This window comes from Cervus canadensis, chromosome X (genome assembly GCF_019320065.1).
Source record: "Cervus canadensis isolate Bull #8, Minnesota chromosome X, ASM1932006v1, whole genome shotgun sequence".
Lineage (NCBI taxonomy): Eukaryota > Metazoa > Chordata > Mammalia > Artiodactyla > Cervidae > Cervus > Cervus canadensis.
The window spans coordinates 43063551-43090870 of NC_057419.1; positions in this window are offsets into that span (position 1 = coordinate 43063551).

The window sequence follows — 27320 nt, forward strand, 5'->3', positions numbered from 1 at the left end:
TCAAAGGTTTCCAAGTTAAAACAAGTCTCTATCTGAGTATACACTACTTATCCTTTCTTTCTCAGGTCATCATTACCTTTGTGAAAGAAAGCAAACAATAAAGCAAGAAATAAGTTAAACTGTAATCAACATCTTAAAAAACAAATATATACTGATTTGAGCCAGAGGCATAAATCTTTTCTTTGAGGTAAATAATAAGTGGGCAGACATTCAGTTAATTGGTAAAGTGGAATGGTCCAAGAGTGGCATGCTTTCATAATGAGAACACACTCATTTACAGGTTAAAGGTTAAAGCGGCTTGTATGCACACAAGTGACATGGGCTTCTTTGTGACATGTCATAGCAGATCAAAATAAATATCTTGCTATCTTTCAGCTGATGTGATTTGTTATGTACAGGATGATGATGAGTTTTTATAATTTCATATTCATTGAACCATGGAAGCCTTGTTTTTCCACTTACAAAATCAATGCAAAATGTAGTTACTACGTAATTAAATACAATGATAAAGAAGATGTAGGTGTATGTAAAATAGATGACCAGTGCAAATTTGATGCAGGAAGCAGGGCACCCAAAGCTGGTGCTCTGGGACAACCCAGAGGAATGGGTAGGGAGGGAGGTGAGAGGGGATTCAGGATGGTGGGATACACGTATACCCATGGCTGATTCATATTGATGTATGGCAAAAAGCACTACAATATTGTCAAGTAATTAGCCTCCAATTAAAATAAATTAATTATTTTTTTCCATTTATTTTTATTAGTTGGAGGCTAATTACTTTACAATGTTGTAGTGGGTTTTGCAGTACGTTGACACGAATCAGCCATGGATTTACATGTATTCCCCATCCCGATTCCCCCTCCCACCTCCCTCCCCATCCCATCCTTCTGGGTCTTCCCAGTGCATCAGCCCCGAGCACTTGTCTCATGCATCCAACCTGGGCTGGTGATCTGTTTCACCCTTGATAATATACATGTTTCGATGCTGTCCTCTCAAAACATCCCACCCTCGCCTTCTCCCACAGAGTCCCAAAGTCTGTTCTGTACATCTGTGTCTCTTTTTCTGTTTTGCATATAGGGTTATTGCTATCATCTTTCTAAATTTCATATATATGCGTTAGTATACTGTATTTGTCTTTATCTTTCTGGCTTACTTCACTCTGTATAATGGGCTCCAGTTTCATCCATCTCATTAGAACTGATTCAAATGAATTCTTTTTAATGACTGAGTAATATTCCATGGTGTATATGTACCACAGCTTCCTTATCCATTCGTCTGCTGATGGGCATCTAGGTTGCTTCCATGTCCTGGCTATTAATTTTAAAGAAAAAAGAAGTTGCAGGTGAAAGGCTTCAAGGGAGGGAAATCCATTTAGATAAACATTGAAATCTCTGTGAACAAAAAGAAAATTTTCCTAAACCCAAGAAAAACTCACTCACAAGGGTGGTATTTTCCCTAATATTGTCTGTCAGTTTTTAACCAACTTCATTCTCTATCCTCTTCTACTTTGTTTAGGGTTGAATTTCTTTGTTAATTCATCTTTGCACTTCTTTCCTTTCTCCCAGGCCTTCACTCATGAAAGATTTCCCCATGAGAAGGGCACAAGTGATCAGGACCAGTTCTAATCAGCAAGAGGAATCAATGCAAATAACTGGCTAATTGCTTTCATAAAAAGGACAAAATTGCCATGTATATTAGTTTACTCAGACTGCCATGGCAAAACACCCCAGACTGGTGGCTTGAACAACAGAAATTTACCACCTCACAGAATTGGAGGCAAGATCAAGGTGTTGGCAGGTTTAATTTCTTCTGAGGTCTCTTTCCTTGGCTTGCAGATGGCCGCCTTCTAGCTGTGTCCCCACATGGTGATCACTTTGTCTGTTGTCTGCATCTTAACCTCCTCTTCTTAAAAGGATGCTAGTCATATTAGATTAGCACCTACTCTAATGATCCCACTTTAACTTACTGGCCTCTTTAAAGACCTTGTCTCTCATGCATCCCACCTGGGCTGGTGATCTGTTTCACCATAAATAGTATCGGGCCTGGTGCACTGGGAAGACCCAGAGGAATCGGGTGGAGAGGGAGGTGGGAGGGGGGATCGGGATGGGGAATACGTGTAAATCTATGGCTGATTCATATCAATGTATGACAAAAAAATAAATAAATAAAAATTAAAAAAAAAAATAAAGACCTTGTCTCCAGATAGTGTTACAGTCTCAGGTACTGCGGGTTAAGACATCAACATTCAAATTTGGCAGGCTGAGGGGGTGGGGATGGGGACGTAATTCAGCCCATAACACCACGCTATGGCAAATCAGTGTCCCTCTGTAGAACAAGGTGAAGAGAAGACTTTACACATATGGGACTTCTCTTTAGCAGCATCATTATCACCTTTGCAGATTATCTTCCTTCTCACCTCATCTTGAAATATAGTATCAGGGAAGGTTAGACTGGGAACCCCAAAGCCTGATCTGACTTCTAGGTCTGCCTCTGACATACCTCAAGGAGATTCTTTCAGTTCATTGGGTCTTAGTTTCCCTCTCTGAAGTGTCAGTGGAAAGGAAGATATTAAAGATTTTGTCTGTGCCTGAAATTTTACGATTTCATTATTATTATTATTGATGACCATACCCATAGGTAAAGTAAGGAAGATTGGAGGTTATTCTAGGATGATTTCTGTTGCTTCCAAATCACTCTTTAGATCTCCCAAATCACTTTCTAGAAGAAATTAAACCTGCCAACACCTTGATCTTGAACTTCTAGCCTCCAGTTCTGTGAGGTGGTAAATTTCTGTTGTTCAAGCCACCAGTCTGTGGTATTTTGCCATGGCAGTCTGAGTAAACTAATATATATGGCAATTTTGTCCTTTTTATGAAAGCAATTAGCCAGTTGCTGCATTATTAAATTGTGCTCTTAGAAGTTTCTTCTTGCCAAGTGAAACAAGGCAGACACAGAAAAAGTTTGCACCATCTTACCTATATGTGGGGGCTTCCCTAGTGGCTCAGATGGTAAAGAATCTGTCTGCAATGCTGGAGACCTGGCTTCAATCCTTGGGTTGGGAAGATCCCCTGGAAGAGGGCATGGCAACCCACTCCAGTATTCTTGCCTGGAGAATCCCCACGGACAGAGGAGCCTGGCGGGCTACAGTCCATGGGGTCGCAAAGAGTTGGACACAACTGAGCAATTAACTAACTAAACTATATGTGGAACCTAAATTAGTCAAACACGTAGAAGCAGAGAATAGAATGGTGGTTTCTCAGGGCTAGATGAAGGGGGAAATGGGGAGGTTTGATCAAATGGGACAAAGTTTCAGTTACACAAAATAAATTTTGTAGCTCTGTTTTACAACCTAGAGCCTGTGATCAACTATACTGTACTGTATACTTTAAAATTTTCTAAAGTAGATCTTATATTAAGTGCTCTTATGACAAAAGGAAATAAAAACCAAAGGATGTGGGAAAGAACTTTCAGTTCAGTTCAGTTCATTCACTCAGTCGTGTCCGACTCTTTGTGACCCCATGAACCGCAGCACACCAGGCCTCCCTGTCCATTACCAACTCCCGGAGTCCACCCAAACCCATGTCCATTGAGTCAGTGATGCCATCCAACAATTGCATCCTCTGTCGTCCCCTTCTCCTCCTGCCCTCAATCTTTCCCAGCATCAGGGTCTTTTCAAATGAGTCAGCTAACTTTCGTAGGTGATATATAAGTTTACGGCATTAACAGAGATGATGGCTTCACAGGTGTGTGCTTTCCCCACAAACACATTAAATTGTATATGCTAAATATCTACAGCTTTTTGTATATTGGTCGTGCCTCAATAAAGTGATTTTTTAAAAAGTGGCTTCGTTAGGTGAAGACCTTGCCCCTCTAAGCATCTTGTTTAAAATATTACTTTTAAGAGGAGCAAGTATATAAATAATAGTGTGCAAAAATACATCTCCAGATTGGTTTCCTGTTTTTCCAAAGAGTGTAACCAATTGCATGATTTCAGCGGCATCCCTTCCATCTGTCAGCAAGAAATGTTTATTTTGCCTTTACAACATATTGCTACTAGTAATTATAATAACAGCTCCAGTTTATTGTATGGCTACTAAGTGATTGGTTTCTGTATCTACTATTTCTAACACTTAGCAGTTCTAGGAAGTAGGTTTTATTATCTCCATTTTGCAGGTAAAAATCTTGACACAACAGGACACACTTCATCTTCAGATAACAACACACCAAATTTCATGGGAGATAGCTTGGTCTCAGAGGAGTCAATGTCTCATCTAATGTGAGGACTTTATACCTTCAGAGATATGTGCTTTTTCTTTCATTAGCCCAGTCTTGAATTTCTGCTTTAAGAAATATAAGGCAGAAGATTAGGCTTGTCACATCATTGGCTACCATGAGGAAGATGATTTTAAGTCAGGGAGATTCTGCATACCGACTAAGGATGATTCCAGTCACAGTGGAAGCAACTCATCCTCTTGTTAGTCCAATTACATTTATAAATCCTTTCAGAAATCCATAACATCTGGAAGAGATATCCAAGACATTTATCAATAGTCCAACCACAGAAAAGCTTCGCCTTGCATTGGCAACTATCAGGAAAATCATAGTGCCATGGAAATTGGAACTCAGGTAAAGTAGGCACAGGCTGAAGAGGGCAGGAAGGAGAAGTCCTTGAGAGGTGAAGAGTTTTGGGATGGTGAATACACTGAGAATATTCCTGCACTGGAAGATGTCTGCCATATGACCTGCTGTTGGACGAGGGTGGACGTGATGTATTCCTTCTCACTGATGCTTATATATAAGTGATTCTTTGGGTCCTCATAAAACAGAATGAACCAGGGAAGATTTAAGGCACAGCCAGAAGCACCAAAAGTGTAAAAGACCTTGAGCCATCCCAGGGAGTCACAGATAAATTCAGTTATATGCAGGACAGTACAGGGTCCTAGCAGAAGTCCTGATAAACTCAGAATGGTAAATTGACTTTGTTTCAAGGGAGGAGCCCACTTAATCCAGACTACTTGTTGTTGTTTAGTTGCCAAGTCTTGTCCTACTCTATGACTGCATGGACTGCAGCACACCAGGCTGTCTTGTCCCTCACCATCTCCCGGAGTTTGCCCAAGTTCGTGTCCATTGAATCTGTGATGCCATCCAACCATCTCATCCTCTCTTGCCCTGTTCTCCTCCTACCCTCAATCTTTGCCAGAATCAGGGTCTTTTCCAGACTACTTGCTGAGTTATTAGTGTTACCCTTGAAAGAGTCCCTTGATTACTCAGCATATAATTACCAAAGCTTCTCTAAATTCAGCTGTCAGTGAGTGGAGTATGGTAAATATTGAGCTGAGAATTAATTCACAGCCAGCCACTTTCTTTAAGATAAATATCCAGCAGGAATTTTATTGATATCAGTGTCAGTGCCATGATAACCCAGAGGCAACTAGTCAACCCTATCCAAGTCCAATTGTTGACCACTGAAGTACCAACTACTGGTCAGGGAACACCGTTATGCAAATAGATAACTAGGTCCCTCCCAGGAAAGTTCCAAATTTTTGTTGCCTTGGTTATGGTTATGCCTTGCTCTCTTCCTGCTTCTCTGTAATGTTATAATAATATTATTATCCATTTGCATAGTGGTGTTTCAGTTGCTTCTCTTCTTGCTGAAGGATTTGTTTTCTATCCACTGCTCATCTCAGGGCCATGTTATATAATATGCTCCCCTGGGAATAGATCCTGTGGCAAACATGAGTTACTGTACTGACCAATAGCTGGCAACAGTCTTTTGGTGGTTAACAGTTGGACTCAGATGGGGCTGACTAGTTGCCTCTGGGTTACCAAGGTGATGGTACTGGGAGGATCACTCCTCAGATGTGTCTGCATGCTGAAGGAGCATGTTTCTCATCTCAATTGTTGTTGAAGCAGCTCATTCATAACCCGGCAGCAGTGAGGTTGTGAGGTAGGTGGAGATGCCCATGCATGTTATTCTTATTGACCCATTCCTGAACTTCATGGCCTACAAAGTGGATCCCTTGGTCTATTGATGTCCTTGGGGTCCTGTATCTCACACACAGCTGTTCAACAGTGGCTTATTTACCAGCCATCTCCATGCAATCAAATGAGCCATGAGCACGGGGCTGCTACTTTGAAACTAGGAGGAGATTCTGCATTTAACAGAATTGTTGTTTAGTCATTCAGTCGTGTCTGACTCTTTGCGACCCCATGGACTGTAGACCCCAACCTCCTCTGTCCATGGGTTTCTCCAGGCAAGAATCCTGGAGTGGGTTGCCATTTCCTTCTCCAGGGGATCTTCCTGACCCAGGGATCTAACCTGCATCTCCTGCATTGCAGGAGGATTCTTTATTGCTGAGCCACCGAGGAAGCCCAGTTAGTAGGATACTGTCAACATAATGGAAAGAGACAGACGCCTCTCATGGTAGACAGCTGCCACACGGCCTCACACATTAGTGAACGGTCACCTCAAAGTCACCCTAGCAATTTTCTGTTCCCTGTCCTCATTTCCCAACATCTTGGCACTCACAGGAGTTGCCTCGGCCTAATGGCTGACTCACCAATCTGCACCACGCAGGCCTACAAGCCTTAGAGTTGCCAGCCTCGAGACTAAAGGAATAGCCTGGAGACAATGACAGAGATAGCAATGACTTATCAAACAGGGGAACTTACATGTCTAAAGCTGGGTCTTGGAGCAACACCCCACCATGTGCAGCAGCTGGGGAGCAGGACATGACAGCACTCTTTGCTAAGGGGTCCAATAGTGAAAGAAAAAGTGAAAGTGAAGTCGCTCAGTCATGTCCGACTCTTTGTGACCCCATGGACTGTAGCCTGCCAAGCTCCTCCACCCATGGGATTTTCCAGGCAAGAATACTGGAGTGGGTTGCCATTTTCTTCTCCAGGGGATCTTCCCAACCCAGGATCAAACCCTGGTCCCCTGCACCACAGGCAGACTACCACCTGAGCCACCATAATTAATTTTAAAAAATTAAAAAATGAAATAGACTCTGTAGGATGTTTTGAATTCATCTTGAGGACTGGTAATTTTTAGTGTTAACTTTTTGCTGATTATAAAAATAATGTATGTTTATCATTGAAAATTCGTAAAATGCAGAGAAATATGAGGAAGAAAATGCAGTAGTCTGTATTCTTGTTTTCAGTGATCATAAAACATTTGTGAATGTCATTCTGGCCACTAGTTCCACAGAATTTTAACATGGTAGAGTAGTTACTATATATTTGATTTTGTTCCTGTTTTTTAAACTTGATAACTATTTTGTCTCTAAATTCTTTGAGAACATTATTAATAATGCAGTATTTTATTATTTAGCTATGCCTTTTATTTAATCAATATTAGGCTGTCTCTATTATTTTGTAATTTGAATTTTTTCATGTACAAATAAATGTTTGCATTTTGAATTATTATTGCTAAGGATAGGTGTCCAGAAATGGAATTATAGAAACAGAAGAGAGGAACACTTTTAAGACTGCTGATAAATATTGCCAAATTGTGTTCATAAAGATAATTCTTATTTTTATTTCCATTGGTAATACAGATAAACACTCAATTCATTTCCCCTTCCTTGCCAGTTTTGGGTTTCTTTAAAAAGAGATTCCAATTGTTACTTTTAGTTTGCAGTTATTTGGTAACTACCATTTGCAGCACTTTATCACAAGTTTACTTAGTAATCATATTTAGAATTTTGAGGGATATATACTCATAAAATGGACTCATTTGTATTTTGAGATCATATTTATTTTGTGTTACTTTCCATTCTCTTTAATTTACAAAAATTTATTAATGTGTATAAATGTTGAAAATAATTCAACTTTTCTTGTTCATAGTTAATAATTCTTGACATGCAGTATTTTCTTTCTATCCATCAGATCTGTGTTTCCAAACACAGTCTTAAGTTTAAACTTAGAAATTCTGTGCTTGGAGGGATTAAATAAATACTCATGTCTATTTTTGTATTTACTTCTTGGATTGCTTATATTTGCTTGGTTTTGACTTACAGTCGTTCTTTACTCTGACTGAGATTTATTTCAAGTATATTGTGTGGTGAGGATATAAATTGATTTTGTTCCCAAATAGCTAGGTAATTTTCCAACTCATTTTACTGATTAATTCCTCCTTTTGAACACTGATTTGTGGTGCCAACTTTATCACACATTGCATGACTACCTGTCAATGATCAATGATTTATTGATCTGTCAAGGAATTCTTGCATCAGCTAAAAAAAGCTTTTAATAATTGAACCTTCATAAAGCATGTTAAAAATTATTTTGAAATTCTGCTTCAATTCAAAATGGAAATGATCTTCTAATTAAAAATAAGTAAATTAAAAAAATGGAATAACAGGTGCCTAAAACAATTTTACTAGAAAAATTGAATGGAAACAACAGTTTTTGAGCATTGAACATCAAGCAGTGGAAGATAGGTCGCTGAGAGAGGATAAACAAATGAGTTGAGAAAGCTGAACCTGTTGCTCAAAAAGGAATTCCTGGCAGCAATGCAAGGGGGGAGAACCACAATGAAGCTTAGTGATTTCCCTGAGTTGAGTTTTGAGGAAGTTGATAAGGAAGAAGACAGTATCCAAAGAGAGTTTTCCAGAGGTTTACATAGGGCCCCCTCAACTGAGGGCTAAAATGAATATGTATAAGAGAACTACCAGAGGCTGGGGAAAGGAGCTATCCAAAAACAGCAGAGAGTAATCACGTGGATATTAACTGAATCATGAGTTAAAAATTAGACGTTCACTAAAGGCTACTCAGGTCTCATCTTACAAAACTTAAAACAAAGCGTCCAAATAATCAAACTACGTTCAAGTAGCTTAATTACATCCTAGAACAAAGCTTGACTTTTTTTAGGAACACAAAAATATCTAACTACTAGCAAGGTAAAATTCACAGTGTCTAACGACCAACCAAAAATTATCAGGCAGACTACAACAAAGGAAGCAAAAATACACAATGGAGAAAAGATAGTCTCTTCAATAAGTGTGGCTGGGAAAACTGGACAGCTACATGTAAAAGAATGAAATTAGAACACTCCCTAACACCATATGCAAAAATAAACTCAAAATGGATTAACAATCTAGATGTAAGATGAGATACTATAAAACTCAGAGGAAAACATAAGTAGAACACTCTTTGACATAAATTGCAGCAGTATTTTTTGAGATCTGTCTCCTAAAATAAAGGAAATAAAAGCGAAAATAAGCAAATGGGACCTAATTAAACTTCAAAGTTTTTGCACAGCAAGAGAAATCACTGATAAAATGAAAAAAAAAAAAAACCTACTGAATGGGAGAAAATATTTGCAAATGATATGACTGGTAAGGGATTAATATCTAACATGTATAAACAATTCATACAACTCAATAACAAGAAAACAAACAGCCCAATTAAAAAATGGGTGGAAGACCTAAATAGACATTTTTCCAAAGTGAAATACAGATGGCCAAAAGGAACATGCAGAGAAGGCAGTGGCACCCCACTCTTGCTTGGAAAATCCCACGGATGGAGGAGCCTGGTGGGCTGCAGTTCATGGGGTCGCTAAGAGTCGGACACAACTGACCGACTTCACTTTCACTTTTCACTTTCATGCATTGAAGATGGAAATGGCAACCCACTCTAGTGTTCTTGCCTGGAGAATCCCAGGGACGGGGGAGCCTGGTGGGCTGCCATCTATGGGGTCGCACAGAGTCAGACACCACTGAAGTGACTTAGCAGCAGCAGCAGCAGCAAAAGGGACATGAAAAGATGCTCAGCATCACTAATCATCAGAGAAATGCAAATCAAAACTACAATGAGATAATACATCACACCTGTCAGAATAGCTATTATCAAATTACAAATGTTGGCAAGGATGTGGAGAAAAGGGAACACTCTTACATTGGTGGGAATGTAAACTGGTGTAGCCACTGTAGAAAGCAGTATGAAGTTTTCTCAAAAAGCTAAAAATAAAACTGACACATGATCCAATAATTCCACTCCTGGGCATATATCAAAAAAGACAAAAACACTAATTTGAAAAGATATGTATACCCCAATCATCATAGCAGTGTTATTAAGCAAGATCTGGAAGCAATCTAAGTGTCCATCAACAGATGAATGGATATAAGAAGATGTATACACAATGGAACACTACTCAGTGACAAAAAGAACAAAATTTTGCTATTTGCAGCTACTTGGATGGACTTGGAGGGGATTATGATAAGTGAAATAGCCAGACAAAGCCAAATATAGTATTTTACTTACATGTGGAATCTAAAACATACAAGAAACTTGTGAATATAACAAAAAAGCAGACTCAGAGATGTAGAGAACAAACTAGTGGTTACCAGTGGTGGGGATGGGCGATATAGGAGTGGGAGAGTAGAAGTAAAAGAAAAAATTAGAAAACTGTCTTTTGTGGAATTAGTTATATACAATAAAGCCAAATGAAATAAATATTTAGTGATTTTAGAATATAAAAATGCACATGCCCTTTTTTATGGCTGAGTAGTATTCCATTGAATCTCCATATATCTATCTATATCTACATGATATAGATATATACCCTATATTCTTCATCCATTCATCTGCTGATAGACACTTAAGTTGCTTCCATATCTTGGCTATCATAAACAATGCTGTTATGATCATTGGGGTGCATGTATCTTTTCAAATTAGTGTTTTCATTTTCTTTGGATTATATACCCAGGAGTGGAATCACTGGATCACATTTTAGTTCTACTTTTAGTTTTTTGAGGGACCGCCATTCTGTTTCCCAGAGTGACTGCACCAATTTACATTCTCACTAATAGAGTAAGAGGGTTCCCTTTTCTCCACATCCTCCTGAACATTTGTTTTTTGTGGTCTTTTTGATGATAGCCACTCTGACAGGTGTGAGGTAATATGTCTTTTTGTCTTTGATTTGCATTTCTCTGATGATTAGTGATGTTGAGCATCTTTTCATTCATCTGTTGGCCATTTACATGTCTTCTTTGGAAAAACATCTATTCAGACCTTCTGTGCTGTGCTTAGTTGCTCAGCTGTGTCCAGCTCTTTGCAAACCCATGAACTGTAGCCCACCAGGCTCTTCTGTCCATGGAATTCTCTAGGCAAGAATCCTGGAGTGGGTTGCCATGCCCTCCTCCAGGGAATCTTCCCAACCCAGGGATCAAACTCAGGTCCCCTGCATTGCAGGCAAATTCTTTACCGCCTGAACGAGCCATTCAGATCTTCTGCATATTTTTAAATCAGGTTGCTTGTTTTCTTGATATTGAGTTATATGAGCAGTTCATCTATTTTGGATATTAATCCTTTATCAGCTGCATCATTTGCAATTTTTTCCCCAATTAGTGGATTTTCTTTTCATTTTGTCAGCGATATCCTTTGCCCTGTAAAAGCTTTTAAATTAAATTAAGCCTCATTTCTTTAGTTTTGCTTTTGTTTACTTTGCCTTAGGTTCAGTTCAGTTCAGTCACTCAGTCGTGTCCAACTCTTTGCAACCCCATGAATCGCAGCACGCCAGGCCTCCCTGTCCATCACCAACTCCCAGAGTCTACCCAAACCCATGTCCATGGAGTCGGTGATGCCATCCAGCCATCTCATCCTCTGTCATCCCCTTCTCCTCCTGCCCCGAGTCCTTCCCAGCATTAGGGTCTTTTCCAATGAGTCAACTCTTTGCATGAGGTGGCCAAAGTATTGGAGTTTCAGCTTCAGCATCAGTCCTTCCAATGAACACCCAGGACTGATCTCCTTTAGGATGGACTGGTTGGATCTCCTTGCAGTCCAAGGGACTCTCAAAGAGTCTTCTCCAATACCACAGTTCAAAACCATCAATTCTTCGGTGCTCAGCTTTCTTCACAGTCCCAACTCTCACATCCATACATGACCACTGGAAAAACCATAACCTTGACCAGACGGACCTTTGTTGGCAAAGTAATGTCTCTGCTTTTTAATATGCTATCTAGGTTGGTCATAACTTTCCTTCCAAGGAGTAAGCGTAACTTCATGGCTGCAATCACCATCTGCACTGATTTTGGAGCACAGAAAAATAAAGTCTTCCACTGTTTCTAGTATTTCCTTGTCTATTTGCCATGAAGTGATGGGACTTGATGCCATGATCTTAGTTTTCTGAATGTTGAGCTTTAAGCCAACTTTTGCACTCTCCTCTTTCACTTTCATCAAGAGGCTCTTTAGTCCTTCTTCACTTTCTGCCATAAGGGTGGTGTCATCTGCATATCTGAGGTTATTGATATTTCTCCTGGCAATCTTGATTCCAGCTTGTGCTTCCTCCAGCCCAATGTTTCTTATGATGTACTCTGCATATAAGTTAAATAAGCAGGGTGACAATATACAGCCTTGACATACTCCTTTTCCTATTTGGAACCAGTCTGTTGGTCCATGTCCAGTTCTAACTGTTGCTTCTTGACCTTCATACAAACTTCTCAGGAGGCAAGTAAGGTGGTCTGGTATTCCCATCTCTTGAAGAATTTTCCACAGTTTGTTGTGATCCACACAGTCAAAGGCTTTGGCATAGTCAATAAAGAAGTAGATGTTTTTCTGAAACTCTCTTGCTTTTTTAATGATCCAGTGGATGCTAGCAGTTTGATCTCTGGTTCCTCTGCCTTTTCTAAATCCAGCTTGAATATCTGGAATTTCATGGTTCATGTACTGTTGAAGCCTGAAATTTGAGCCTTACTCTGCTAGGGTGTGAGATGATTACAATTGTGCGGTAGTTTGAGCATTCTTTGGCATTTCCTTTCTTTGGGATTGGAATGAAAACTGACCTTTTCCAGGCCTGTGGCCACTGCTGAGTTTTCCAAATTTGCTGGTATATTGAGCGCAGCACTTTCACAGCATCATCTTTCAGGATTTGAAATAGCTCAACTGGAATTCCATCACCTCCACTAGCTTTGTTCATCGTGATGCTTCCTAAGGCCCACTTGACTTTGCATTCCAGGATGTCTGGCTCTAGTTTAGTGACCACACCATTGTGGTTATCTGGATCATGAAGATCTTTTTTGTACAGTTCTTCTGTGTATTCTTGCCACCTCTTCTTAATATCTTCTGCTTCTGTTAGGTCCATACCATTTCTGTCCTTTATTGTGCCCATTTTTGCATGAAATGTTCCCTTGGTATCTCTAATTTTCTTGAAGATATCTCTAGTCTTTCCCATTCTATTTTCCTCTATTTCTTTGCACTGATCACCGAGGTAGGCTTTCTTTTTTTTTTTTCCTTTTTTTTCCAGTTATTTTTATTAGTTGGAGGCTAATTACTTTACAATATTGTAGTGTGTTTTGTCATACATTGACATGAATCAGCCATGGATTTACATGTATTCCCCATCCTGATCTCCCCTCCCACCTCCCTATCCACCCGATTCCTCTGGGTCTTCCCAGTGCACCAGCCCTGAGCATTTGTCTCAGGCATCCAACCTGGGCTGGTGATCTGTTTCACCATAGATAATATACATGTTTCGATGCTGTTCTCTCGAAATATCCCACCCTCGCCTTCTCCCACAGAGTCCAAAAGTCTGTTCTGTACATCTGTGTCTCTTTTTCTGTTTTGCATATAGGGTTATCATTACCATCTTTCTAAATTCCATATATATGTGTTAGTATGCTGTAATGTTCTTTATCTTTCTGGCTTACTTCACTCTGTATAATGGGCTCCAGTTTCATCCATCTCAATAGAACTGATTCAAATGAATTCTTTTTAATGACTGAGTAATATTCCATGGTATATATGTACCACAGCTTCCTTATCCATTCGTCTGCTGATGGGCATCTAGGTTGCTTACGTGTCCTGGCTATTACAAACAGTGCTGCGATGAACATTGGGGTGTGCGCGTCTCTTTCAGATCTGGTTTCCTCGGTGTGTATGCCCAGAAGTGGGATTGCTGGGTCATATGGCAGTTCTATTTCCAGTTTTTAAAGAAATCTTCACACTGTTCTCCATAGCGGCTGTACTAGTTTGCATTCCTACCAACAGTGTAAGAGGGTTCCCTTTTCTCCACACGAACCTATGGACACCTTATCTTCGACAAAGGAGGCAAGGATATACAGTGGAAAAAAGACAACCTCTTTAACAAGTGGTGCTGGGAAAACTGGTCAACCACTTGTAAAAGAATGAAGCTAGAACATTTTCTAACACCATACACAAAATGAACTCAAAATGGATTAAAGATATAAATGAGGTAGGCTTTCTTATCTCTCCTTGCTATTCTTTGGAACTCTGCATTCAAATATAAATCAACTCTACTTTAATAAAAATTGCAAAAAAGGCACATGCCCTTTGATTGAATGCCCCAGTCTTAGAAATCTCCTCCTTACAAATAAATTATCAGTATACAATATTTGTATAAAAATGCTTATTGTTATGTAGTTTATAGAGGTAAAACACTGGAAACAAATGGAATCAAAGAGGGAATTGCTTAATATATTATGTCCATCAACTGTAGACTATTATCTAAACATTAAAAAGAAAGTACCACTTGATTTGGAGGGATTTTTATTGGAATGTTTGGGGAGAAAAGATGCAAAACCTGGTGTTTAATATGACCCACTTATAAAAATAAGCTATGAGAAACACCCAAATGTGTGTATGTGTATGTATGATTATGTAAGTGTTGTAAGAAATATGGAAGGATACACAGTAAGTAGTTAACATGGTGTTAGTGAGTGCGCAAGAGCATATATGTGCTTGTGTGTGTGTGTGTGTGTGTGTGTGTGTGCGCGCATGTGTATGTGTGTAGGAGTGTTGCAGAAACCAGTACTCAAGAAGTGAAGCACCACACTTGGAGAGTTGGAGAACTCAAGTTTATTATGCCGGCGGGCCCAGAGGAGTTAACACTCTGAGCTCTGAGCCCTGAACAAAGGGATTACAGAGTTTTTATACACGGACAGGCATGATTAAGTGGGTTTGCATGGGCTGTGCGATTGCAATGAGCAGGACAAGGGTGAGTGAGATAAGCTCCAGTTCCTAGTATTGTGAGTCCCCACTTTCTGAGATTACATGACCTACATGATCCAGACATTGCAAGGAGCAAGCTGAGTTACAGAGACAGAAGAAGCAAGAGGTTATGTAAAATTTTAACTTTTCCTCTTCATTCCCTCCTCATGATGCTTGTATCACTCATTGTAGAAAGCACCATCTCATGTTTTGGTAGGACAGTCAGAGCTCCCGGTTGTTTAGGGGGCTATATTGAGCTGTTACCATTTGTAACTTTATGGATTCATTTCAAGAGGTTATGAACTGGGTAAAAACATTGAGAATACAAGGGCCAAAGAAGAGCGCCACAAAAAAACATGAAGAGAAGAACAGTTAAAGGGAGAAGCCACGATGCCCAGCTCCAGATATTTTTCCAATTATTCCAATTGACCCAGGAATTTGCTAGTTTCTCTCTCCTTTTCAAGATTCATTCCCTTAACTGTTGGGCCATGTCCCTGACTATTCCTGTTTGGTTTACATAACAACAGCATTCTTTGCTCAAGAAGAGGCTGAGTCCTCACTTTTCAGCTGTCAGTAGGTCTAGCTGTCTCCTATTCTGTAAAACCACCTCAGCCAGGGAATCTAGTTGGTCCTGTCAGGCCCCTGGGCTACTCTCTCAATGTCGTCTGTGAAGTCCTTGGACAGTGTATGGTAGAAGGTGGTTGATGAAGCAATTCTTCCTAGTCCCATACCTATCCCAGGCATACTTCCCAGACCAAATAGTAGGGGTATAAACTGGATGGTTCTTTTTGACCACATATGAACTGCCAGAGCTACAGTGAAAGTCTGGTTGTTAGGGACAATATTCATCTGGGGTGTGAGGAAAGCCAAGGTGCAGATAACCATCCAGTTGACTGGTAGATATAAGTAAGCATCTGTCCCACAAACAAAGAAAAGACCTTGATGGGGGTAGCACCATATTGTGTTTGTGGGAGGATGAGTAGGCCACTCACCTTTTAAAGTTTGATTACATTTGTCCCTGGCTAAATTGTCTACAAGTTCAGTTCCTCCATCATTTGTAAAGCATTCTGGAGCCTTTTGAGTTAACTCAATTGTCCTTAAGACTGGCCCTTGTAAGGATGGATCTATAGGAGTTCCCATGGCTATTGCATTATTCATTGGTACTGGTGTAGCTAAGTACCGTGGAGCTCCTAAGGATAAGCAAAGCCAGAAATCCCTGGCCAGCTGAGGGTTGGTGTCATTAAGAAGGTGATGAGTTGCACTAAGAACCTGGTACAGACGAGGGTCTAAGGGGGAGTTAACTCTGTAACCTGGGTCATACTGCCAGCAGGCAGAGCTTGATTTTTTTAGGGCAAAGGTGGTCCGTGATTTTGTTTGTTTGCATTATTGTCCCTCTCCAGTAGGTTTTTCCATTTATTTAGCAGACAGACACCTTTTCTGGGTTGTAACGTCTGTGTGGCATTTGGGAGTAGACGGAGGCACAGGGGCATGATGACAATGTCATGGTGTCAGGATACTGCCTGGGGTTTGGATCCTCTGGCGGGGGAAAGGTAGTGGCAGTGGGGGACATAACTGGAAAACATTTTTGGCACCCAGGCCCCTGGATATGCATGACATGGTTATGAAAGCAGTAGGTGATCGACCTATAGGACTGGCTATCTATACATCATTCTAGCTGATGGTTAAGTAAGTGATTTTCCAAGGGTTGGCTGTAATGTTGACAGGTGCATGATGGATAAGGAACAGCACCAACTGTTACAGCAAGGGACACCAAAAGGCTGCAAAGCAGCCTGCACATAACAGATAACTGAACACTAGCAAAGGTTTTCTTCCCATCTTTGGGTTGTCAAAGCTATAGCAGCTGAGCCTATTGTGTAGGGGGGTCAGCTATACTGTGAGCAATTTAGTTAGCAGGGAGAATTGATCATAAGAGACATCTAATAAGAATGAGGCTTCCCACTACAGTGAGAAAAGAGACAGCTAAGTGCAGCTTCTGACCCAAATTCCAGTCCTGGGGTGTGACTGAAGCTAGTCCTGTAGCGAAGAGCACAGCAATAATACCAAATCAGGGATAGAGGCCAGGGCTGACAATCAAAATCCACTGATGTTTTCATAGCCAGATCCTCAAGCTTCCACCATGCATTGACCAGCCAATTGCCAGAGTGTGGCTGGAGCAAGGCTGAAGAATCCTCAAGCTTCTGCCGTGCGTGGACTAGTCAGCTCCCGGAGTGACTAGAGCAGGGCTCAGCGTCCTTCGTGGGTGAGCGCCGTTGTCTTTGGAACCGGACCTTGAGATTTTTGAGGCCCCAAACTGCTTTCCAGGTGTCCTCATCACAGGAAGTCACTGCCTTCTTGACTCTGGTGTGGTGGATCCAAGGGAATGACACATGTATCTCTAACAGCAGTAGGGGTTGCCGGGACGACCGTGTGAGAGCCTGTCCAAACTGGCTGACGTGGGTTTTTTTTTCCCTGATCTTTAACCCATACCTCATCTCTTGGCTGATAGGGATGAACCCAATTGCCCAAAAGAATGGGTGTCCATTCTAAGGTTTATTGGGCAATACGGTGGGAGACTTTTCCCAGGGCCTGGAGGTGTTGGCACATCTCCAGGTCAGCTAGTTGTTGGAGGTTTCCCTTGAGCACTTCTATCCCTGGGGGTGGTCTCCTCTATAAGATTTCAAAGGAAGAATAGGCTGAGGACCTCAGGGTGCATTTATGGAGGGAGACGAGAGTCCACAGAATGATAAGGCAGCTTGTTCTAGCACTGTCTGGGTATTGGCTGGGGGATATTCTTGTTGTATTACTACTTGGAGAAGCAAACTTAACAAGAAAGTTAAAGATTTATGGCCCAAAGATTAATAGGTGTAGGAAAGCTGCTGAGGGGCTAGCCAGGAGAACCAGGTCCAGACATTGCTTCATAACAGTAGTGTTTCTCTAGGTATGAGAAGATGCAAGAATTTGGACTCAAAAATCTTTACATGAAAACATCTGACTATCTGAAGGCCTGTTATTCTGGATTTTTCCCAGAGCACAGAGTGCCTTATTTTTTGTCTCCACCCTGAACTCCTTTCACATGGGTGTTGAAGGTCAGCATCTTGTAGTGGTCATGATTTAATCTTTGTAGAGGCAGTTGGCAAGGTCCAACTTCCAGTCAGCAGGGCCCCTTCACAGCCACATATTTGACCATGTTTGGGGGGCATTTCATGGTCATTGTGTCCCACAGTGCTGGGAAGGCTCATTCCCAGGTCTAACAAAGATTCCACTGACAGGCCACTCAATGTGTTGTCACTAGACCAGGCCTTGTAAGTAACAAAGTCTCTGGACCATACCTGCCTTACTAGCCTCTTGGTCCAGGAAAATATTTCCTCTTGTTGCTTCTTCCCATATCTAGAGTTACATTATTACAATTATTGATCTCACATGGAACTGCATATCAGCATTTTATCACAGCTTCAGTCCCACATTTGGTAACATAAAAAATAATCTTCTGAAGCAGGCTACTCAGAAAATAATATAACTAGCAGTTACTAGTAAGGTCACAAGCAAGAATTTAAATCAAGAACTTTCATTGGGTATAGCCTGGTATACCCCAGGTCATCTGACTCAGTTAAATGATTATAGCCAGTGTTCATCTCCTGGTTGTACATCATGGAGCATCTGACCTTTATCTAAAGACTGGTTACTGAGATAAGCTTTAGAAACAATCTTGGAGTGTCTTTTTAATAACTTAATTAAAACTTTTAGCAATATAACATAACTAGGAACTATTTCAGAAGTGAGTCTTAGTAAGCACAGACCTTAATTAACAAAACTAGATAATATTCAGTGAAACATAATTTTTTCTTTTTTTGGAGAACTCATTGTGAGGGCATTAACACTGTAGCCAGGGAAGGCTTTAATCCATCAAATAAAAATGAGGTCTGTCAGGGAGCTGGGGAAAGCCAAGCAGTCGTCTTGATTTTCCCATAGCCCTGGCTCTTTGATTTTCAGCTGTTGTTTATCCATTTTTAATTTCCTGATTTAGGAGCAGACTATTGTTATGTTTTAAGGACATCAGGATAGCAAAAGTCTAACTGTGAGGGGTTATGTTTTACAGATGGAGAATGAGCTTTGTCTACATGTACCTTAATCTTAAATGTTTATTTACTTTACCAAAGTAACAAAAAGATTTTAAAAACAAATGTAAATCACTTAAAGACAAAGAAATTCATAATCTGTTATTGAAAGCTGCATTCTAAAAAAACTTTGTTCTCTAAACAGAGAGAAGACCAAATTCCAGTCTGGTACCAGCTTACTGTTAATAGCAAAACTTGTTTATCTGTTTAATCTTAGCGAGTCTTTTCCATAAATTTTGAAGAACTAGCAGTATTCTTCTAAAGGCATGAGAGTAAAACCATAGAAGGCATGTTTAAAATCTGATTCTATTGTAATTGACAAAGAAACCTGGTCATAGCTCTTTAATTAGATAACTAGAATTATAATTGACCATATTTTATCAGAGCATATTGGATCTATATGAATTTCACATAATTTTAGGATATCTGTATTAGTAACATCAATCATACAGTATAACCTGAAAAGATTTATCACCCCTTCAACAGTACTTCTCATGTAGTTTAACATGTCCAATGAACCCAGGTAGCTTAATAACTCTTTGGGATGTCTCAGAGGCCCTCTGAAGCATCTCAAAGTTAGCTAGAAGTCAAGTTATTTAGGGTGCTTTGTGGATAAATATGAATAGGGTTTATAACACTCAGTCAGGTAGGATCATATAAGTCACTGTAAAATAATAGTTATTTACTTAGCCAAAGGTAACAAAGGATTTCAAAGGTAAATATAGAATGGATCAATTAAGAGTTAAAGGAACTTAAATCTATTATTAAAAGCAGTTCAACATCTGAAGAAAGTATATCCTCTTAACAGAAAGAAAGGCTGAATTCAAGTTTTGTACCAGCTTACTTTAAACTCATTTAGGTAAACTTAACTAAATTTATTTTAAACTTAATCAGTCCTAACCATGCACAAAACTTTTTTTCAGGGTCCACCTTCCACAAACTTTTTATCCACTTTCTGTAACAGCCACCTGTAAGTCAGACCTACTTTCTTTTCCCTTTATAAAATGTAATTTTATTTTTTATGTCTTCTTCATTAAAAACATACATCCTACTTCTTTATTAGATTAGCAAATAAACATTAACACTAGATATTTAATATTGAATATTTCCCAGTTTACGTGAATCTGAAATTTATTTAGGTTAATTTTTCTTGTATTTAGAATTGTTTGATTTGCCAGTGCTTAGTGTTTTAGGCCAATTAAATTAGAATTCTTTACAACTTCAACAATATTATCAGAAAAAAAACCAAAAGACATATGCTGAGACATATATAAATACAGACAGACAGAGATCTTATAGTTTTCTGTTTGAGATGTAAAATATTTCTTTGACCTCCCCCACTTTTTTCTTTCTTTGCTTGAAGTTCTAATTTGCCCAAGGCTGAGGTCTTAGGCAAAGTTGTCTGTGTATTTCAAGGATGTGGAAATGGTTAACTTCAATCTTTTCCCTAGGCAGGACTTTTAACAAGCTAGTTGTTTTTAACTGTATATGCAAAAAAGAATTGGTTTTGCAGTTTCCAAAAAAAAATTTTTCTCACTCCATTCAATCAGCAATCATGCACTCACTATCATTCAGAGGCTATCACAATGCTTCCCTTCTCCCGAGTCCCCAGATTTTCTTAACTGTTGCTCCCTTCCTGGGAGCTCCAGGGAGATTATGAGTCACAATGCCTCCCTTCTTCTGAGTCTTCAGTTCTCCCTATCTGATGCTCCCTTCCTGGGAGCTCCAAGGAGGTGATCAGTCTCCTCTTCTACCCGCTGGGGTAGGACCTGATGGTACTGGCCCTGGGGCCTTCTGTGATCCTGTGGCCATTCCAGGTGAGTTGGTCTATCTCTTCAAGGAGTCAAGTTGGGTCTCATCTGTCAGGAGAGTTGGAACATTGGTCCGAAAGAGAAACTGGAATACCATCAGGTGGCGCCCCTCCTAGTTCCTCTCGGGGTTCCTTCATTCCAGCCTGACCGAGCCACCAGTCCGGCGGCTCAAGGGACTCTCATGGGGGCCTCCAGAAATGTTGCAGAAACCAGTACTCGAGAAACCAAGCACCACACTCAGAGAGTTGGAGAACTCAGGTTTATTATGCAGGCAGGTCCAAAGGAATTAGCACTTTAAGCTCTGAGCCCCAAACAAAGGGGTTGCAGTTTTTATACGTGGACAGGCATGATTAAGTGGGTTTGTAGGGGCTGGGCGATTGCAACGAGCAGGACAAGGGTGAGGGAGATAAGCTCCAGTTCCTAGTATTGTGAGGCCACACTTTCTGAGACTACGTGACCTACAGGATCCAGACATTGCAAGGAGCAAGCTGAGTTAGAGAGGCAGAAGGAGCAGGAGGTTATGTAAAATTTAAACTTTTCCTCTTCAGGAGGGATGATTGTGGATGAGAATAGGGGAGGTAGATGGAGCAGCCAAGCAAAAGTGAAAAAGAGAAAAAAGTTTGCATTTAAAAAATATACGTATATGAAAACATGTATGGATTCACATAAAATTTTTAAAAGAATATTTTAAATAACAATGTTTTGTGTGCTTCATATCCATGCTTAAATACCTTTGGAATCCGAAGCCACGTTTTACAGATGTCTTTTGTTTTGAGAGCCCTGAGCTAAATAAAGGAAGCACTGTTTTCCTCCAGGAAGGATTTCAGGTTCATGTAATTCATAACTTCTGATCTTACTGCCAAGAAAATATCAGAACTACAATCTATGAAATCCATCCTTTGTTTTACGTCTGGGTACACACACCCCCTCTCCATTGCTTTGTCTCAGGCATAGACATTTGACCAATTTATTTGAAAATGCTTGTTGTTATGATCAGAATTTAATAATTTATGGTTGTTACTTAAGCAACTGGAGGATAATATAATAAAATATATTCCAGAGAAAATTTTTCATTGCATTGACTCTTTTGGATCTGAGCAATTACCTTGAAAATCAAATAAAGAAGCTATGCTTTCCCTTTAGAATTTAAACAGCACCTGCTTTTCCTCAGGACAGTTTGGATCAAGCTCTGTCATATGCTATTTTACTAAAAAGAGGTCTTAGATATGAAGCACCCTGGATCGACATAATTCAGAATGACTTAAAGGGCACCAGCTAAATGAAGGGTGGTATCTTGAATTAACAGATGGGCTCAATAGCATAGGAAAAATACAGGAAGTATTTAAGTCTGAAGCACACAGGACAATGTACAAGCTGCAACTCTCTGTCCCTAAAAATTGTGAGTAAACAAACAAAACCAGAAGGCTTCTTTAAAAGAAGTGGGATTCTCTGGGAGTATTTAAAGAAATAGATGGACAATTGTTATTGTTTTCCTATGGAAATGAGAGGATACTGTGGTCAAAAAAGATAGAAATAGAATTTGGGCACATTTTTTCCCTTTTATTCTAATTATTATTTATTTATTTGGCTGTGCTGGGTCTTAGTGGTGGCCTGTGGGATCCATTTGTTTGTTTGTTTTTAGTTGTGGCATGTAGGATCTAGTTCCTTTCCCAGGGATAGAACCCTGGCCCCTTGCGTTAGGAGCATGGAGCCTCAGCCACTGAATTACTAGCGAAGTCCATTGAGCACAATTTTTTAAAATCTAACAACCCTGGAAACTTGTTGTTATTGGAAACTAACATATATTTGAACCTCAGTATCTAGCACTTTTATAGAAAGTTAACCTCAAGATTACTTGTTTATGTCTCTCCAGCTTGAATTCTGATCACACTGCATAACTTGCCAGCAGAATCTAAATATGTGGGACTTCCTTACTCAAATATTAATTTTGTCAATTTATTTTTCTCTAAGGTAAAACTTTAATGTGCCCGGATTGTGTGCATAAATGAACTGTGGAACTACATGTGAGGTTTCCTTGTGGGACATTTTGGTTTGTTTTTATGCTCAAGTACATTTAGAGTAAGAAAGAAGGTGGAAGCAATTGACCTCAAAGAGTCTTTTTCACTAGAAATGTAGTTAAAAGCTAACTCTTGAATGATTTGAATCATCTCTCAAAATACCCCAAATTCTAAGTAATGTATATTCTTTTTGTTTTTAATTCTATCAAATATTTTATTTTGTTTTTTTTTCTAGATGATCCTCAAGTAGTAAGTATTAAGTTAATTTTAGTTGGACAAATTGGCATTTAAAACTCCCTCTTTGAATGGATACATTTACAGATGTGACTGAGTCACTCTGCTGTGAACCTGAAACTATCACAGCATTGTTATCAGCTATACTCCAATATAAAATAAAAAGTGTTTTTTAAAAGAAAACTCCCCTTTTGAGGCAACTAATGGCATAATTATATCTGCTTTGATTCAGACCTCTCCACCCCTTTCCTGGATGATAGAAATCCATAGTTTCTTGACAGTCTAGAGTCCTCCAAATCCCATTAGGTTGCTGAAGTCAGCAAGATCAGTCTGAAATACAAATTCTTTTCCAGCTTAAAATTATTCAGTGGTCTCTTCAATTTTTGGATACATATCAAATTCTTTATCCTTGTTATGCAAGCCACATGATTATGCTCCTGTCTGTCTCTCCACCATACCCTCTGTCACACCCTTCAGATTCTCTTCCTTTTGGGAACATTAAGACTGCCTGGATATTCTGCTGCATTCATATAGCTATTTACTATACCCTTCCCACACAATGGCAAATCTTTCAAATAGTCTATTCATCTTGTAAACTCTTACTTATTCAAAATGAATTTTTGTTTGTAACATTCTCCAGAAAACCTCCTTAGTTAAAACTTAATTTTCAAGTAACAGATACTACTTAAAGGTAGGTTAAAAAGGTGTGTGTGTTTAGTAAGTATGGTAACAATGTTTTGGTCAGCAAATCATCATAGAGGAGAGAGATTATAAGGTAAACCTCTATGAATGGGGAGGACTTAGAAGAGACTTACGCTTTTAGGCAAGAAGGAAAGGTTCAAACAAAAGTATTAGAAGAAAAGGTAATTACACCAGATACTGAACAGAATGGTTTTAATATTTATTCTGATCCTGGTATTATAGTTTATGAGCAGATATTCGTGTTTACCTTCTAAGTTAGCATATAGACATCACGTACCTTTGAAGATTTGTAATGTATATAAGGAAATGCCCTAAGAAGATAAGCTTGTGTTATTACAGGGCAATTAGAGACTTTGTAGATTAAAAATAAGGACAATACATACTAAAGGGCTATGAGAGAGATTAAGTAAAAAGGATATTGGGACTTCAGTGAGAATTGGCCAAGAAGAAACTCTAGACTTAAATTCCTTGAAATGTAATACATTTTGCCCTAGTTAAGATCTATGGTCTGCATGTTCATGGCTGTGCATTCTTAGTAAAATGCATCTAAGGGAAAGCCTAAGAATAGAAAAGAAAATGAGTTTCAGCTTACTTTGGCAAAGTAAGCCCTTTAAGGTGTAAGGCACATGAGATATTAATGCCTAGTTACAGGGCAAAAGTACTGGGATCTCAGTGGACTCACTATGGGTAGCAGTAAAATTATGTCGTGATTTGAGGTGGGTGACATTACCATGAACCAGCAATTAAAAGCCGTTTTCTCTACCTTTTTTTCTTTAAAAGAAATGTGATCATAATATATATAGGGATGTATGAAAATGCACTGATTGTAATTCTTTCTTTATTCTCAAAATGAGCAGGACCATGCTAAAATGCCATTTCTATGCCATGCTGTCTGATGTAGGACAGATTTAAAGACCTAATAGTTCAAAAGAGAGTCACTTGGTCCAGGAGAACAAACTCCATAAAAAAATTGTCTTTATTTTTTCCTGAGAATGAGATAACCTAGGGATCAACTTAATAGTGCTTTAAATATACAAAGCACAGTTTGATGAGAGTGAGGTTTATTTTTCCATTTTATTGAAGAAGAAGCAAATCAAGAATTTAGCAGGATGAAGCTCTTAAATAAGGTGGAAGGAAAGAAGGACTTTTTGATAATAAGGAGCTAATAAACACTCAAATGACCTTGGAAATTGTCCATCCAAGTTTTCTGTAGACAATCACCAGTGTGCTGGGCTGGAGATCAAAAGACCTTTAAACCTTAGTCACTAATTAGTTCCATGACCTGGGACAAGTTACTTAGCTTCTCTGAGTCCTAATTTCCGTACCTGTAAAAGGACACTTGATTCTTAGCTAGATTCTCATCTTGCTGATATGATTCCTATCTCAAGTCAAGGAAATGGATTAGATTTCCTTGCCAGGCTACCTAATGACTTACCTTTTAAATAATACTTTTCCTCTTAAAGCACTAATTTATTCATATGTTCTTATCATTTCATCAGCATTCTGAAAATAGAAAAATGCAAGATATCCTTTTTTCTAAAGTTTCATGTCAAAAATATATTTACACTGAAAGGTCAAACTTCTATGTTGCTTGAACTTTTTGATGCTTTGCAAAGAGTACGATATGATTTCTTGGAGTTCTTTATGACAATTCACCCAGTACCAAGGATAACTTCACAAAAATGTTCTCTACTCTATGATGGAGGCACATGTGTGAGTCCAGAAGGGCACAGAAGAAGATATTCGGGCAAACCAAGGGGTTCAGGACATTTGAAATGTATCCTAAAGAGTGAGTAAGAAAGCATTCCAGTTATGGTGACCAGATACAATACAGACACACAGTTAAATCTGTCTTACTCAAACAATTTTTAGTATAATTTTTAGTGTAAAGATGTCCCAAATATTGTATGGGACATACACAAAAAAGTATTGTTCATTTGAAATTTAAATTTAACTGGACATCCTATTTTTTTATTTGCTAAATCTGGCAGCCTGTATTCTAGCCCCAGCTCTATCTGCTCATCTATGCCCCTGATATACTACCATAATCATCTTTCTCCAAGGCAGCATCTCACTTGTATAGCATCTTCCCAGAATGACCATTTCTGACCATGGGGTCCTTCCTTCATTAAAGTTAATTACTCTCTACTTTGTGCCAACACCATTCTTTAACATTAATCTCTATAAAAAGACATCACACTGTATTGCAGTTATTACTTTGTATTATCAAGTAATATTTTAAAAGAGCCAAAAAAACACAGTGGGGAAAAGGCAGTCTTCAATTGATAACGTTGGAAAAAATGAATGCGCATGTGTGCTTCATTGCTCAGCTGGGTCCAACTCTTTGCGACCCCCCTGGACATGTAGCTCCAGAATACTGGAGTGGGTTGCCATGCCTTTATCCATGGGATCTTCTACCCAAGGATCAAACTCAGGTTTCCTGCATTGTAGGCAGATTCTTTACCATCTGAATATTCACATGCAAAAGAATAAAATTAGAGCTTTCCCTTATACCACTTAAAAAAACCTGAAATAGATTTAGGATGTAATTGGAACTGTAGGCATAAAACTTCTAGAAGAAGATATAGGAGAAAAACTCTTCGATATGGGTCTAGGGGATGATTTTTAAGATGTGACACCAAAAATTCAAATGATGAAAGCAACAATAAACAAGAGACAATCAAATTAAAAATCTGCTATACAGTAGAAGTAACAATAAACAAAATGAAAAGACAACATGCAGAATGGGAGAAAATATTTTCTTTTTAAAAAAAATTTGTTGGAGTATAGTTGACTTACAATGTTGTGTTAGTTTCAGGTGTGTATTGCAATTATTTATTTAGTGTCTATCTTACTATTGGAACATAAGCTTCCAGAGTACCATGTCTTATTCATCTTGGTGTGCTCAGAATGCCTGGAAATAGATGAGATCTCTGTGAACATTGTTGCCTAAATGAATATATGGATGTGGATACGAGTGAATGTCCCATGTAGCACTGATTTCCAAATGGATCAGAGAACAAATAGAAAAGACACTTCAAATAAGGTCATTTATATATTTTTAAAAATTTTCTTCTGCAAGCTAAGCATATTGGACATTTGTTGCTTAGTAGACATTTTTCTCCTTTTTGATTGCCCAGGATCTAAACTTCCTTCTTGAATTTGGGGAATCTACTATTGAATTCACACAACGACATAGTGGGAGACAGGTTGTGACAACTAGAACGTGGTCATGTGACCCAAGCCCAGCCAATTGATATGGACTTTGAATTCAGAATGCATCCAGGGTTTGGAAATCAGAATGAATGATAAGGAGCGTTTAGGCTTTATTCTGCCATTGCTAGTGGTGGCCAACAGTGCCCAGAGTTGACATGCTAACCAGGGGATTTTCCTTCTGTGTGACTATGTCAGTCCTGAGTACTATTCGTCATTGACTTCCAGTTCTTTCCTTCCTCTGGAAACATGGTACAATTTCATTTTCTGGCTGCCTTGTG